The sequence below is a fragment of the Schistocerca serialis genome, chromosome 8, assembly GCF_023864345.2.
Source record: "Schistocerca serialis cubense isolate TAMUIC-IGC-003099 chromosome 8, iqSchSeri2.2, whole genome shotgun sequence".
NCBI classification, from domain to species: Eukaryota; Metazoa; Arthropoda; class Insecta; order Orthoptera; family Acrididae; genus Schistocerca; species Schistocerca serialis.
Window position 1 is genome coordinate 618045853 of NC_064645.1, and position 17344 is coordinate 618063196.

The following is a 17344-nucleotide window of genomic DNA, read 5'->3' on the forward strand; positions in this document are numbered from 1 at the left end:
GTCTTCCATTTTTACGTAATTACTAGCTACGGCAGCTGCGTCGTCAGTTTCATAAGAACGTTTTGTGGCTGCCAGCGGTGTGAGTCATTGCCTATTGTCTCTTTGTTGGCGAGCGTCGTTATTGGGATTTGGAGACCTAACTTCTACAAATTCACCGTGACGAGAGTGCCCTGCCCTGTTTAAATCCCGCCAGTTCTGATGCAATTCAGGTCTGTCGTTACGATCACATCGTCTGTCGTCATGTCGGTAGTTCCTGTAGTTTCTTTCTTGTCGGTTAAGTGGTGGAGAATTTCTCCCTGAATCGTAACTGCGCGCTGGACCGTTGCGTCTAAAGTTATTCTGTCTCCCGTAATAATAATTATTTTGGTTCCCATATTGTCTGTTTCTCTGATTGTCTCTGTGATAGTCACTACCGCGGAGAGGTGATCTTTCCCTGTAATTATTACTACTCTGCCAACGGTTGTCGTACGGGTGGTGTCTGTTTTGGTCACGATACGTGTTGTGAGAATAGCTTTGTCGTGTCCAGTTATTATTTCTTTCATCGCGGAATTGCGACGGATGTGATCTGTAATTGTTGTGCTCCTGCGTTCCGCGATTGTCAGTGTCAATTTCCAGTTCTTGTAACAGCCCTGAAATGCTTCAATGTCGTCTTTGCAACGTCCTGCCAAAATAATATGTCGTAAATGTTCAGGCAGTTTGATTAAGCAAATGCGGATGAGTTCTGAGGGGCTGTATGGGTTTGAAAGATACTGATTATTATGCAACATGTCTTCAAAATATTTCACAAGACTGGAAAATTCAGATTGTTCGAAACGTTTCATCATTATGATGCTATGTTTTACTCGATCTTGTGTGGCTTGAGACCAATATGCTGAGAGGAAGGCATGGTAAAACTCTCCTTCACTGTGGCAATCGTGAATTACCGATCGCATTCTTACAGCTGGTTCATTCTCCAAGTAGCCACACATAAATTCTAATCTGTGCTCTAATGACCAGTTGGGAGGAAAACAATGAGAGAATTGATGGAGCCATGCTTGTGGATGAATGTCGTTGCCAGAATTCTTAAATGTTTTGAATTTACGTGTAGTAATGAACAGCTTATAGTCAAAGTCATCATGTCGGCGAGTCGCATATCGGTCATTGTTACGTCGTTTCGGCGGTTCCATTTCAAAATTCTGTGCACCTTGCCAATTTCTTTCATAACTTCCGAAATGCCCTGTGTTATTATTTTGTGGCTGTTCCGTATTTCTGTGTCCCTCTTCCCGTATTGGGGCGCGAGTATCCTCTGAAATACGTAATTCTTGTATTACCTGTGTCAGCTGATCTTGTACTTCCCGGATTTCTCTTTTTGTACTGTGTATTGATTTGATTTTGATTCTGTTTGAATTTTCTAATTTGTTCATACTCTTCTGTGTCAGTGAAAGCTACAGGTCTTGTGTCATTCAGATCATCATCTACCTTTGTAGATAAGTTAGTGACCTGATCCGAAAGTTCGGCTACTTTCTCCGATAGTGAACACATTTCCTCAGTGTGTTTTTCTGAACCAAGTTTCAAAGTGTCCATTTGTGTTGAAATCGAATCTACTGTGTCCTTTAAGTTTTCCTGAGTTTTTGCAAGTTGCGTAACCGAATCGGTAGATGCAACTGAGTCAATTTTAGCCCACAAGGTCTCATGATTTTCATGAACAATGGTTTGCAGTTCTTTTATGGCTGCTTCGTGATTCTGTAATGCATTTTCATGCCGCGAAAAAATAGGTTGAAAATGCTCACAAATTTGTGTTTTTATGTCATTACAGACTTTTTGACATTTCGATTCAATGTTATGTAACTCACTAGTTAAATCTTCACGTGTTTGTTCAAGTGTGGTGTCTAACTTTTGAAGATTTTGTCCCATTGCGTCTAACTGTTGCTGTGTTTGTCTCTGGTGTTGTTCCATTGTGTCTAACTTTTGAAGATTTTGTTCCACTGTGTCTAACTTTTGCTGTGTTTGTCTCTGATTTTGTTCCATTGTGTCTAACTTTTCAAGCTTTTGTCCCATTTGTTGCATTCATTGTAATAACAATGCACTGGTGTCTGAAACATGTTCCTCAGTGCTTTTCGGCAGTGAATTTGCACCGGCAACATTCACATTTTGACAAGCGGAAAATGTGTCTTGACTCATTTGAGAAAACGGTGAGAACCCAAAACCTGAGTCTGTAGTATTTGCAATATTGTGTTCTGTCATTCCCGATTCCTGAGGCGAGCTGTTGCCGACCAATCGATCGATAACGCTTCCCTGTTCACTACCTGTTTCACTGTCTACACCATTGTTTGCCGCCCGCTCCATTTCCCTATGCGCAATTACCAAATTACTACTTTGAACATTAGTTAATTCATTACCCAGTGGTGCTGGCAAGCTACGCTCGTCGTCACTATTATTTCTCAGTTTACTTTGGAGCCGAGTGTTACGTTTTTCACACGCCATAATTGTCACAATATTTCACACAATAACACAGAAAAGCACAATTTGAAGTGCAAAAATAGGAGAACACATTAACATAGCACTGAAAATAATATCTAGTTAATTGCAAGCGTAGCTGCGAAATACTTGGTGCAAATCTATATGCATGCCACAACTGTTTTACTGTACAACAATGAAAGGCTACAACTACAAAGGGGATTCTCTCTACAATTACGCGCTAGCAATAAACAAAAGCTACACTAAATACACAAACTACAAGAAAAAATCAGAAGATTCCAGTGAGGTATCCTAGGCTAAGGGTCGACATATGAAACGTCCCCTTTCAACAATTGTACATGACTGTCCTTAAACTGATATACAATATTTTTTTTTTTTTAGCGCAACGCAATCTGACTTTCAAAAATCCCTACAAAAGAATGGCCCTGACTAACATTAAACTATACCTTTCACAAATCACTTACCTCACAAAAATCTTCGCTGCTCAAGCTACTGCAATACAGGAGCGCCACTACTGCCAGCTAAATAAAAGATTCAAACTACTGAAGGCACTAACTACTGATAGGGATAGTTAGCAAATGAAAGATATTAATAGAGAACAAACAATGTATTTACCTTGATATCATCATGTATAAATATAGCAGTTCATGACAAATTACAAATCTCCGCCATCTCTCTCCCCACATCCACCACTGCTGGCGGCTCACCTCCAACTGCGCAACGCTACGCGCTGTTCACATCCAGCTGCCGCTGCCCAACACTACAATGGCGAGTATTACAACAATGCAAAGCAGACACAGACTGCCCACAGCACAGCCAGTGATTTTCATACAGAGGTGGCGTTACCAATAAAAAAAACCTAAACAGCCTACTTACAGTTACATTTTGTCAAAATGGTTATAGCGATAGACAGATTGAACGTGCGTTGCGCTATTGAACAACTGCACATCGGGTGACTGATGATAATTCTGAGTCGACACCGAAGGCTGCCCAGCACGGTGTGTAGTTTGACAGCTCCATGTATGATTGGTTGTGGGTGCCAATATCTTCTACGTTGTTCCGTTGAACTCCCTGTTGTACCCTGGTCAGGTGAAGTGGAAGTTATCTTGTCGGTGTGTCCGTTGACTGTCGGTCGGTTGGGTTGTCGTCAGATCGTGAATGGTTGGCCCGACTGCCTGTCTCACCTAAGCGAACGTTAGTGTTTGAATTCAAGGCCGACCCCCGAACATCTGAGCACCCTTGGGTGTATTGTTTTTTCGTTGTTTGTACTTGTATGGCTTCCAGCCGATTTTTTAAAAATTAAGGTCGTTTTACCCTTAAGGCGTAAGATTCTTTAGGCCTTCAGCCTAATTTAAAGGACTGTTCACGTAAGATCTTTCGCATTTTAAAGGTTTTAACGTTGTTGAATTTTAAGCGTTTGGCCTTCAGCTGATTTTGAGTGAGTTGTTTTGCTCTTAAGGCCTTCAGCCTAGTTGAAAGAACAGTTTCACGTAAGGTTTTTGGTATTTTAAAAATTTTAATCTTGTTTTGAATTTAACTTGTTTGCTCTAGAAATCTCACATTCTTTGGACCTTCGGCCTAAATAAAGAACTGTTGTAAGATAAGGCTTGTCTTTTAATTTCTGATTATGCTCGCGTTTTAAGTCATTGGCCTTAAGCCGTTTTTAAATTAAAGTGGCTTTCAGCCGGTAATTAAGTCCCAAAGATCAAAGTTTTTTTGTGCTCTTGTAATGTTTGATCAAATAGTATAGTTGTATGTTCGAGTGTAACTGTCAGCCCCTTACTTTGGTCCCTTTCCACAATTTAAACTACCTATCCTGTCCTGCGGGTTTAGTAAGGCGTTTCATTCTTATTAACATCATTCCATAAACTAGTTGGAATGCATGTCTTATCTAGACTTTATATATATGCAGGTGGAACCTTTTGTGCAGAATTCTTCGCACTGCGGTACTAGAAATTGCTAATTTACGAAAAGCGCGTCCAGTAGATGTGGAACGGCTCCATAAGAAGGCTTGTTGCACAGATCCGACACTTTGTTGACTGACCGAAGGCCGTCCTGTTTGCAGAAGATCAACAAACGCCAGTCCGCTTAAATTTCATGTATAACGCAACAGTACTTCTGTCGGGCGCTTCTCTCTAGTTTTATCTTCGAATATTTCCCTGCGTGATAGCTGAAGATTTTGTCCCGTGATACCATACAACACGCTGCGCGTTCTCCTTACCTGATGCTATTTTACATCAACAGCGATTATAGTGCTCTCCGCTTAGCTTCTGCTTGCAACGAAGGGATGCAAAGATCATGATTTCTTCCTTCATTTGCCAAAAACCAGAAATCTGTAACTTATGTAGTTTTGTAAAATATATATTGATAATTGTGCGAATACTTTACGTCCACTCTGTATATCGGTTTGAGATTTTTGGAAACAATGTAAATGTCAAAGTCTTAGATAACATTTTAGAATGCTCTGTGTTGATCGGAGTGTGGTCGGCAGAAATAAAACCTTTTCTTTATTGGCTGCACATTTACGTTTGGAATCCAAACCCACCCTGCGGTATTGTGGGGAGAGTACGTAGCTTGTTGTACAGATGAATATTCCAAACAAAAGAGTGCGTAGTACTACACAAAAACATTCCCAAGAATGACCAAGCTCCTCCTATGAGTCTGTTATCACTTAATTTATCGTTTGTGTAAACCATTATACCCGGACGCCTTTTCCATACGTGGCAGAAATTTAGGCATTCTCTAATAACGTGTTTGGTTTTGGGGAAGGCATTTGGGTAACAGCCATTTTTGATGCACTTTTGTCGACCCTCTATCCGATCTGCACACACTGAATGCAAAACGCTGAAACAACGCTCAAATATTGGTGTTCCGACATCGTGCAGCGCGAGTCAACTGCGCGGTACTGCGACCAAATTTGTATCCGTCGTATTTTCCCTTATTGTGCGGCGAATGTTTGGTCAACGCTGACAGGAAATACTCTGTCCGGTAATCATAATTTATAGGGAACGTTTAAATCACTAAAATCGATACGGAGTTATCCTCATGCTTTAAACAAAGGAGAAAGGAAGCTGTCACTTTCCAGTTAACAGAGGTGTAAAGCTAATACACTACCGACTATTTGTGGTAAGCTCTATGCTGAACTAGGACTCGAACACGGATCTCTTCTCACTCTCGGGCTGTACATTAGCAACACTATTGTATGCCACTGCAATTATGTCAGTGTCATGTAAGCAGTGTTTGCCATTACTAAGACTGAGCGAGGTGGCGCAATGGTTAGCACAGTGGTCTCGCATTTGAGAGGACGACGATGCAAATCCGTATCCGGCCATCAAGATTTAGTTTTCCGTGGTTTTCCTAAATCGCTCCAGGCAAATTCCGGGACAGTTCCTTTGAAAGGGCACGACCGATTTCCTTCCCTAATCCGAGCTTGTGCCAAGTCTCTAATGACCTTGTTGTCGACGGGACGTTAAACACTAATCTCCTCCTCCTTTTGACTTTTACCAACGTAATGTTTGACCACTAAAGCGTTTTTACATTGGGGCATTCATCCCTTAAGCTACGGGTGATAAGCCGCATGGTAAAAACACCGCAGAACTATCCTGTCTTTTAAGTCAAGACCTGTACATTAGATTAGATTAGCCCTTGTTCCATAGATCATGAATGCGACACTTCGTAATGATGTGGAACATGTCAGGTTAATAAAAATGTCTATACAAGATATTTCATTAACAAAACATTACATGACACTGAATATTTTTACTTTTTTTAAATTTTATATTATTTTATTTTTTATTTTTTGTGGGGTTGGGAAATTACCCACTTGCTATATCCAAAAATTCATCTAATGAGTAGAAGGAGTTGCCATTAAGAAATTTTTGATGCTATTAGGTAAGTGACCAAAGACTTTTGTGTCAGCATAGTTTACCCCCTTCTGAGCCAAAGTTAGATTTAACCTTGAGTAGTGAAGATCATCCTTTCTCCTAGTGTTGTAGCCATGTACGCTATTACTTTCGAATTCGTTCGGATTGTTAATAACAAATTTCATAAGTGAATATTTATATTGTGAGGCTACAGTGGGGATTTCTAGCTCTTTAAATAAGTATCTGCAGGATGATCTTGGATGAGCTCCAGCAATTACTCTGATTACACGCTTTTGTGCAATGAACACTCTTTTACTCAATGATGAGTTACCCCAGAATATGATGCAATACGAAAGCAGAGAATGAAAACAGGCGTGGTAAGCTAATTTACTCAGATGTATATCGCCAAAATTTGCAATGACCCTAATAGCATAAGTAGCTTAACTCAAATGTTTCAGCAGATCCTCAGTGTGTTTTTTTCCAGTTCAATCACTCATCAATGCATACACCTAGATATTTTGAATATTCTACCTTAGCTACCGATTTCTGATCGAAGTCTATATTTATAAATGGGGTCATTCCATTTACTGTGTGGAACTGTATATACTGTGTTTTGTCAAAGTTTAATGAGAGTCCATTTCCAGAGAACCACTTAATGATTTTCTGAAAAACATCGTTTACAATTTCACCAGTTAACTCTTGTCCATCGGGTGTGGTAGCTATACTTGTATCATCGGCAAAAAGTACCAGCTTTGCATCTTCGTGAATATAGAATGGCAAGTCATTAATGTATATTAAGAACAGCAGAGGACCCAAGACTGAACCTTGCAGCACCCCATTCTTGATTGTTCTACAGTTTGAGAAATCACCAGTTTTTTGCTTATTATGTGAACTGTTTATTTCAACTTTCTGCACTCTTCCAGTTAGGTATGATTTAAATCATTTGAGCACTGTCCCATTCATACCACAGTACTTGAGCTTATCTAGAAGTATTCCATGATTTACACAATCAAAAGCCTTTGATAGATCACAAAAAATCTCAACGGGTGACTTCCGGTTACTCAGAGCATTTAATATTTCATTAGTGAAAATTTATATAGCATTTTCCATTGAGAAACCCTTCTGGAAACCAAATTGACAATTTGTTAAAACTTTATTTTTACAAAGGTGTGAAGCTACATTACATTACTTTTTCAAGAATTTTGGATAAGACAGTCAGAAGAGAGATTGGGCGGTAGTTGTTGACATCAGTCGTATCCCCTTTTTTATGCAGTGGTTTAACAATGGCATACTTCAGTCTATCTGGGAAAATGCCCTGCTTCAGAGAGCTATTACATATGTGGCTGAGAATCCCACTTATTTCTTGGGAACAAGCTTTTATTATCCTGCTGGAAATGCCATCAATTCCATGTGAGCTGTTATTCTTGAGAGAGTTTATTATCTTCCTAATTTCAGAAGGAGAGGTGGGTGCAATTTCAATTGTATCAAATGGTGTGGATAAGGCCTCTTCCATTAACTGCCTTGCTTCTTCTAATGAACATTTAATCCTATTTTTTCTACAACATTTAAAAAATGATTATTGAAATGTACACATTTATGGCAATGGGATGAAGAGAAAAGTATGAAGTGCTAACAACAGTTTTTTAAGTATCTTATATATCCAAGTAGTTCACTGGTTTAGATAAGTAGTTTACTTTCTGATAGTTGAAAAATTAAAACTAAGACATATAATCCATGTATCTTTAGTTAATGCACTTAATAAACTCTCGCAAATTAGGAAAATAAAAACCAAAAGTAAGATTTGCAAACTTAGTTCATTTGGTTTTCTTTCTATTTTCCAGCCCACAATCGACAAAAAAACATATCAAAAACTCAGCATTCTCCGTGAAACCAAAACTTAGAAGTTGCGCAACGTAACCTTATGTTTTCAGGTGCAATTCTCCGCACTCCTTACACATATCGAGGGATGCTTTTGTTTGATTCTTCTGTGCCTCATAAGAGTCGTTGGATTTTGAAAAATTGTGCATGCCAAGTCGTTTTAACGAAAATACAAACAAAAGAGAAGTGTTTTCACTTATTAATTAAAATTGTTATTTCATATCCGCGGAAAGTATCATTAACGAAAAAATGTGCGGCATATTTACGGAATTTTATTGCGGCATGTATCCCGATGCATAGGGGAAAGACGCCGCACCTTATAAATTCATGACCTTCAGAGCCGAGATGGCAGCAATAGAAACAAAACACGCTCGGCATAACCTACTGTCACTACGGCTACTCAAACATTTGGAAATATTTGGCTATTTAGCATAGACCACCAACAAATCATGAAGCTGAAAAAGGTTTTGAAGGTATTTAGGTCAGCTAGTCCCACGGAGCTTATGTAAAATGTCCTTTATCGAAACGTAAACACTTTTGTTATAGGGGCCTGGAGTGCGCTGAGCAGCCCCAATGCCGTTACGGACACTCTCAGTCTGTGTTTACCGAAACCACAAGGAGTGCGAAATTTATACCGCACGCAGGCCTATGCCGGATTCACCCTGTTTCTTCTGTGTCGCTGCGAGGCCTCCCGGAAACCATCTGTTGAGGTCTTGCCCGGCTTTGCACTCAGTCATTGCCATTTCTCTATAGTAACTCTTTCAACGGCGTCCGTGACCCTTCTACTTCTGAGGACCTCGTCCTGTTCTTTCGCCTGAGGCTAAAGCTCAGCGTCCACCTCTTCATTTCTCTTATTGGCAGGTGAATTTCACGAGTGTTCGCCACTTTTCAGCGCTAATGGTCCTAGACCACTAGTTCTCAAATGGTTCAAATGGCTCTGAGCACTATGGGACTTAACATCTGAGGTCATCAGTCCCCTGGACTTAGAACTGCTTAAACCTAACTAACCTAAGGACATCACACACATCCATGCCCGAGGCAGGATTCGAACCTGCGACCGTAGCAGCAGCGCGGCTCCGGGCTGAAGCGCCTAGAACCGCCACAACGGCCGTCACTAGTTCTCAAACTGTGGGTAAATACCAAATGGTTATTTGTGTTGCTGTCATGAAATTAAACAGTTCTTAAAAGTTCATTACTATTATCAATATTTCCTAAGATTGTGTGGCTCAACCATATGTCTGCAATACCCTTTATTCCAGGAGTGAAAGTCTTGCAAGGTTCGCAGGAGCGGTTCTGTGAAGTTTGCAACATAGGAGATGAGGTACTAGCGGAAGTAAGGTTGGTCGTTAGCCGTGCTTGGGTAGCTCAGTTGGTAGAGTACTTGCCCCTGAAAGGCAAAGGTCATGAGTTCGAGTCTAGGTTCCGCACACAGCTTCAGTCTGCCAGAAAGCTTTATATCAGCGATCAGCGCACACTCCGCTGCAGAGTGAAAATTCATTCTGGATTATAATACTGATAAGTTACCAATATGGTTCAAATGGCTCTGAGCACTATGGGACTCAACATCTTAGATCATAAGTCCCCTAGAACTTAGAACAACTTAAACCTAACTAACCTAAGGACATCACACACACCCATGCCCGAGGCAGGATTCGAACCTGCGACCGTAGCAGTCCCGCGGTTCCGGACTGCAGCGCCAGAACCGCACGGCCACCGCGGCCGGCTGTTACCAATAATTGTACCTTTTCCCGAATATTACCATTAACGTGTGGCATAATGTGGTGAGGTTACGGCTGGTGAAACAATGTTTACGGAACATCTCCTTCACATATTTCATGCTCTACACATATACTTTGCACTTTTTTGTATTTCGCAGTAAAATTGAGAGATGCACGTAACATATACTCTCGTAAATACAACAAAATACAGCTTGGGTTCAGTACAGCGGTCTTGTCTGCCATGAGGTCTCCATCTACTCCGAGTGTCATCGTAGTTTTTTCGTGTTACACGTGTCGGTGACGTCGATATAGCGACCGAGGTCAGCGTGCTCAACATCGCGCCCCGCTCTGGTTCAAACGTGGTACGACCAGGCCGCCGCAGGACACAGCGAGAAGGCGTGAATCTCACATGACACCGGTGGCTTTGTTTAAATTTTTTTTAAAATGGTGGAGCTTCTCCATGCTCACACTGAAGTGATGACCATCACAAAAGATCTTCTGTGACCCTTGCGTTTTTAATTTCAGCCGAGGAAATCACGAGATGTGGTTCCGTCATATCGTTTGTGCGTCTGGGTAGTATTACCCACTAATATGGACTCATCTAGTGGATAGAAGTGGTCGAAAAGCGAGCGAAAGGCAACAGGTTTAAGCACAGAAAGGAAAAAGTTCCATTGCATGTGCAAAGGGAAAACATATCTACGATAGTCAAGACGGGTCGTAAGAGCTGTAGCGATTTTCCTGCTATCTGCGACGTGCAACTGTAAGGTTGGGGTTACATTTTGGGTATCGTGCAACGCTCAGTGCCATTGTCATAGTTTATGTTGTTGTTGTCGTGGTCTTCAGTCCTGAGACTGGTTTGATGCAGCTGTCCATGCTAATCTATCCTGTGCAAGCTCCTTCATCTCCCAGTACCTACTGCAACCTACATCCTTTTGAATCTGCTTAGTGTATTCATCTCTTGGTCTCCCTCTACGATTTTTACCCTCCACACTGCCCTCTAATGCTAAATTTGTGATCCCTTGATGCCTCAGGACATGTTCTACCAACCGATCCCTTCTTCTAGTCAAGTTGTGCCACAAACTTCTCTTCTCCCCAATTCTATTCAATACCTCCTCATTAGTTACGTGATCTACCTACCTAATCTTCAGCATTCTTCTGTAGCAACACATTTCGAAAGCTTCTATTCTCTTCTTGTCCAAGCTATTTATTGTCCTTGTTTCACTTCCATACATGGCTACACTCCATACAAATACTTTCAGAAACGACTTCCTGACACTTAAATCTATACTCGATGTTAACAAATTTCTCTTCTTCAGAAACGCTTTCCTTGCCATTGCCAGTCTACATTTTATATCCTCTCTACGTCGACCATCATCAGTTATTTTGCTCCCCAGGTGGCAAAACTCCTTTACTACTTTAAGTGTCTCATTTCCTAATCTATTTCCCTCAGCTTCACCCGATTTAATTCGACTACATTCCATTATCCTCGTTTTGCTTTTGTTGATGTTCATCTTATATCCTCCTTTCAAGACACTGTCCATTCCATTCATCTGTTCTTCCAAGTACTTTGCTGTCTGACAGAATTACAATGTCATCGGCGAACCTTAAAGTTTTTATTTCTTCTCCATGGATTTTAATACCTACTCCGAATTTTTCTTTTGTTTCCTTTACTGCTTACTCAATATACAGATTGAATAACGTCGGGGATAGGCTACAACCCTGCCTCACTCCCTTCCCAACCACTGCTTCCCTTTCATGCTCCTCGACTCTTATAACTGCCATCTGCTTTCTGTACAAATTTTAAATAGCCTTTCGCTCCCTGTATTTTACCCCTGCCACCTTTAGAATTTGAAAGAGAGTATTCCAGTCAACATCGTCAAAAGCTTTCTCTAAGTCAACAAATGCTAGAAACGTAGGTTTGCCTTTCCTTAATCTTCCTTCTAAGATAAGTCGTAAGGTCAGTATTGCCTCAAGTGTTCCAACATTTCTACGGAATCCAAACTGAGTCATAGTTTATATTCGTCGTAAAGAGTATCAATGCAAACCGATGAGAGGCACTGCTCAGGCTGGGCACCTACGATGTCTCCCGGGCCAGCCACGGCTGTCATTTGAGTGGTCGATTGGTCATAAATTGATCGCACAGTGAAGGGCTTTGTTTGTGTTTAGTGTGCAATACGGTTTCCTTGCGTTGCCGGATGGTCGGCTGGGTGCAGTCACCTGGGATTGCGAGTCAGTTTTGCTGTAATCCAGGAGATCATCAGTATTTGATTTGTCTGTGGGCTTGTACAAGCCATAGATGATGAACTGGCCCTAGCGTAGAGAGTTTTTGGGCAATTAAGTTTACGCCTATTGCTATGATCGTTGTTTCCAGGTCTATGATTGTTCGAGTGGCTCGAGTTCCAGTACAGTCGTGTGGCAACTTTTTAGAACACTCCCACGAGAGTAGCACCTTCTTTTGTATGACCTGCAGGCGGCGCAGACGTTTTGGAGCTGCGTATCCCCAAATTGGACCAGCGTACGTCGGAATTTTTTGGCTGCCAAAAAAGAGTCATTGTCAATTTTCTGTATTGCATCATATGGCGTTTGTGTTTTCGCAACATTTTCCGTTCCTTCAAAAACTGTCTCTGAGCACTGTGGAACTTAACATCTGAGGTCAACAGTCCCCTAGAACTTAGAACTACTTAAAGCTAACTAACCTAAGGACATAACACACATCCATGCCCAAGGCAGGATTCGAACCTGCGTCCGTAGCGGTCGCGTGGTTACAGACTGAAGCGCCTAGAACCGCTCGGCCACTGTTCCTTCAGTTGCGTCGTTTTCCTTTGTTCGTACAACCACATTTGGATCCTGAGATAACATATTTGAGTCCCATCTATCATCACATCTACGCAACGGTGTGCAATTATCTAGACCGTACACTTCCTCGTCTATCGGACTGAAAGATACGTTTAAATTTCCCATTACAGGATCAGTATTTTGTCTTTGTACTTGCTTCATATCGACCTGTGGTATATGGCTTGCTGCACTGTAACTAGTGAAGTGAGAATTTGGTAAGTGTGATGCAGTAAACTGCTCTGTTATCCCGTCATTCGCGTACGTTCGGAGGGTCGGCTGCCGCTCTGTTGGTATGCGCGCAGTTACCACTTCTGGCAGTGTTGTCTACTGTGAATCCACATTACCTGCTTCGCTCACTTGTCTCAACTGTACTTACTCCATTTGTTTCTGTTTCGGATCGTAAAATACTGACGCAACATCTTCTGGATATACAAATGGAATCTCATGACTTTTTTGCGTTGCCACTACTGACACGGAAGATTGCATAACGGGATTGGTTACATCTGGACTTTTTTCCACCACAGATGATACTACCAATTCCGTCGCCTCACTAGTGCTTTCTGTACGGTTCTCAGTACACTTCTTCAGTTCTGTAGGAAGCTGTTCATAGTGCTGCTTACTTTCGATATTTACAATGCGTGTATCGAATCTTTTTAACACGGCTCGCGTGACACGTTTTCTGACGTTGAGTTCATCCACGATTTGTTGCGCCTTTCCAGACGCAAAAAATGCAAATGGCTCTGAGCACTATGGGAGTTAACATCTATGGTCATCAGTCACCTAGAACTACTTAAACCTAACTAACCTAAGGGCATCACACAACACCCAGTCATCACGAGGCAGAGAAACTCCCTGACTCCGCCGGGAATCGAACCCGGGAACCCGGGCGCGGGAAGCGAGAACGCTACCGCACGACCACGAGCTGCGGACTTTCCAGACGCCATACGTGCTAAATTATCAACTCTGTTGTTGATATCAGACACTGTATCCTGCACCTGGTCAAAGTCAGTACGCATCTTTTTTCTGATCAGCCATAAGCGATTGAATTAGTTCGCGCTAGTCTCTCGCTTCTTTCCGTATTTCAGTATACTGTTCATTAACCTCCGTTCGCATCTTTTGCTGATCTTTGTGAACTTTATCGAACCCATCATAGGTTTCAATTTTGAAATCATTTAAAGTAGCATTTGTGCTCGCTAACCCTCCATTCGATTCAGTTTTTAAATTCGCCGTTTCGGTTTCTAAAGCCACCAACCCTGCATTTGTTTCTGTTTTTAAATCTGCTAACTTGTTTGCTTGACAACAAAAGAGAGTTGCTTCAACATTGCGAACACACTATCAGACGCTTCGCAATCGTCATCTGTCATCGTTTGTTGTAAATTTTGTCGTTCGCATCTTTCATGTGACGTCTCACCGACTTCTGTGCATGTTGCTGACGCACTTACACAAATTCTTTCGATAGGAAACTGTCCCGTTTGATTCAGAATTACAACATTTGGTTCAACGAACCAGAGCTCCACGTCCTCTGATTCTGCTTCTGAACCACTAGATCCGTCATCGGTTTTGTGCGGTCTCAGCCTGAGATACCGATTGCGAAACTGCCACCATTATTCCTCTGCATTATCACTTTGGTTTCGCGACTCGCATTCGATACGTTTTGTTGTACGTCATTTTCTATCAAGATCTTCAGTTTGTCCTATATGCGATGATCTACGTCCGTCCGCCATCTCAGACCGTCTAACTGACCTCTGTCTTTCACGATTTGCGCGTGCCTGAGCTCTAGTCAACATGAAGTTATACGACATGACACGTCTCCAAAATGTCATAGAAAGTTTATTGTGTCATTAACACATCATTATCAACGCCGTTTACAGTTTGTGGGAACTCAGAACAACCCAACAACGCTGTGAATAACTTAGCGCGCGCCAGAAAGCTCATACAGAAGCTACTTTTAATCAAAACACATTTTTCTTCACTCGTTAATACAATCTTTTCTGCTCTGTGGATCACAAATTTACAGTAATCTACCACTGTGCAGACACACATACAAATTTCTTAATACCAATTTTTAATTACTCTATCTAATTTGACTAATTGCCATAATGGCAGACCAATTGCCATCCTGGCAGGGTCACCGTTTTCTGACACCCAACTCCTTTTCTCATTCGTCAGACATCAATGGAGTTAGGAGTGGACCCTTATTCCATGACAGAACACATCGGTGTTTAGCTGTACAAAATTTGTTTGATTTCTGTATTGTTGTCAAAAGAAGTACACTGGTTTACATAGACTGTGACATGACAATTTAAGGACATGAGATGACGTATTACATCCTGATTAGCAGAAATAACACTGGACATAACAATATTAAATTTAGATAGAAGATTCTCTACAAGATTTTTCTTACATCTAGACAGTGAAGCACTGCCTGAGTCGACCAATATCACGTCAAATCACCGGATTCCGGTTCTAAGTTTGGTACTATTTAGAATGACAATCAAGTCTACGAGGGATGGTTAGTTTTCGTGACAAGATGTGCAAAAAATTACGCAAGGTTGCTCATGTTCACAGTAGTTGCAAGGTGTTGATCCAACAATTTTGCGCCTCTACCAGCGGCATTTACCTTTAGCTGAGACGTATTGTCAGCTGCATGGCTGCTGTCGCCCACAGAAAATCCTATAAAAAGCTGATCAAAATCTTGACTGATTTTATCAGTTGAATCTGTCCTATTTTTCTCGTTAGGCTAGAAAATATGCACTCATCCCTAGTCTGGAAAATGTGGTGATATATACGCGCATAGATGGAGCAGCGCGTGTACTTCAATGCCCTCTCAGTTCTCGCATGAACAATTAACGACGTGGCTGTTTCGTTTCCCCGCTATCAGAGCTCAATGATTCTTCAGCTAATTTCTAGCTGAATGTCAGCCAAAGTTAACGCAGCGTTCACACAGAACTACACTTTTGACGTCGTACGGAGCGTGATGCACCCTGTTCTACACTACTTGATGCTGCTTCAGAGGAGAGTCCCCATTTTCTCTATTCTGTCTTTCGTAGCAAACTGTCCCCCACATGTGTCCTTTCATGCTTCGCGTCATGGTCTTTTCAGACCAATGGGAGCTTTCCTTTCATTTCGTGGAAGCTACCCCTGCCAATCGCAAAGGGCCTACCCTTAAACTTCGTCGAAATATTGCCACTTCTTCCAAATTTATTTTACCCAATCGGACATTTTGTGTCCACTCCTGACTCCTAAAAGATACACGCGTACATCCCAAGAGTACCACGTACCTTTCACGTCTTCAGTAAATGCATCTCCCTTTTAACTGCGTCTCAGGCCTGTTTGTATCCACCTGGAAATTTCCCAACGCAGTTTTCTACAGAATTTCTCTGTCGCAGGCAGCGCGTTCGTTGTTTCTCTAGCTATGCGTCACCGACCCCTGTGAGAAGCCTTTCATTGTATTTGGGCCATGAGGGCACAACTTGAGTCTGTCCCCAAACTTAAGCGTTTCTTTCAGCAGCTTTCATCATCTTTTGCTCATTGACATGCAGGATTTGGGTTCAGTGTGTTAATAGCATCGAATCGAGCGTTATCCCTTTTGGCATTACCTATTGTACATTTTGATAGGCAAATTTGCTCATTATCACCGAAGTATGTCGTGTGACATATTCACCGAAGTATGTAAGGTGACATGTGCCTCTACTTGTTACGACACATAAAATCTCATGTAAGGTACAAAATTAACATTCATTCAAGCTGCCACCTTACAAAGTGGATACAACTTTTCTTTCGAGTTTTTGTAACGTCTTCTCTGAATGCTTTTATTTTGCACAAGTATGTCACTAAGGCAAGTATATCCGCTTATTTATTTATTTATTTTTTTGTCATCAGTCTACTGACTGGTTTGATGCGGCCCGCCACGAATTCCTTTCCTGTGCTAACCTCTTCATCTCAGAGTAGCACTTGCAACCTACGTCCTCAATTATTTGCTTGACGTATTCCAATCTCTGTCTTCCTCTACAGCTTTTGCCCTCTACAGCTCCCTCTAGTACCATGGAAGTCATTCCCTCGTGTCTTAGCAGATGTCCTATCATCCTGTCCCTTCTCCTTATCAGTGTTTTCCACATATTCCTTTCCTCTCCGATTCTGCGTAGAACCTCCTCATTCCTTACCTTATCAGTCCACCTAATTTTCAACATTCGTCTATAGCACCACATCTCAAATGCTTCGATTCTCTTCTGTTCCGGTTTTCCCACAGTCCATGTTTCACTACCATACAATGCTGTACTCCAGGCGTACATCCTCAGAAATTTCTTCCTCAAATTAAGGCCGGTATTTGATATTAATAGACTTCTCTTGCCCAGAAATGCCTTTTTTGCCATAGCGAGTCTGCTTTTGATGTCCTCCTTGCTCCGTCCGTCATTGGTTATTTTACTGCCTAGGTAGCAGAATTCCTTAACTTCATTGACTTCGTGACCATCAATCCTGATGTTAAGTTTCTCGCTGTTCTCATTTCTACTACTTCTCATTACCTTCGTCTTTCTCCGATTTACTCTCAAACCATACTGTGTACTCATCAGACTGTTCATTCCGTTCAGCAGA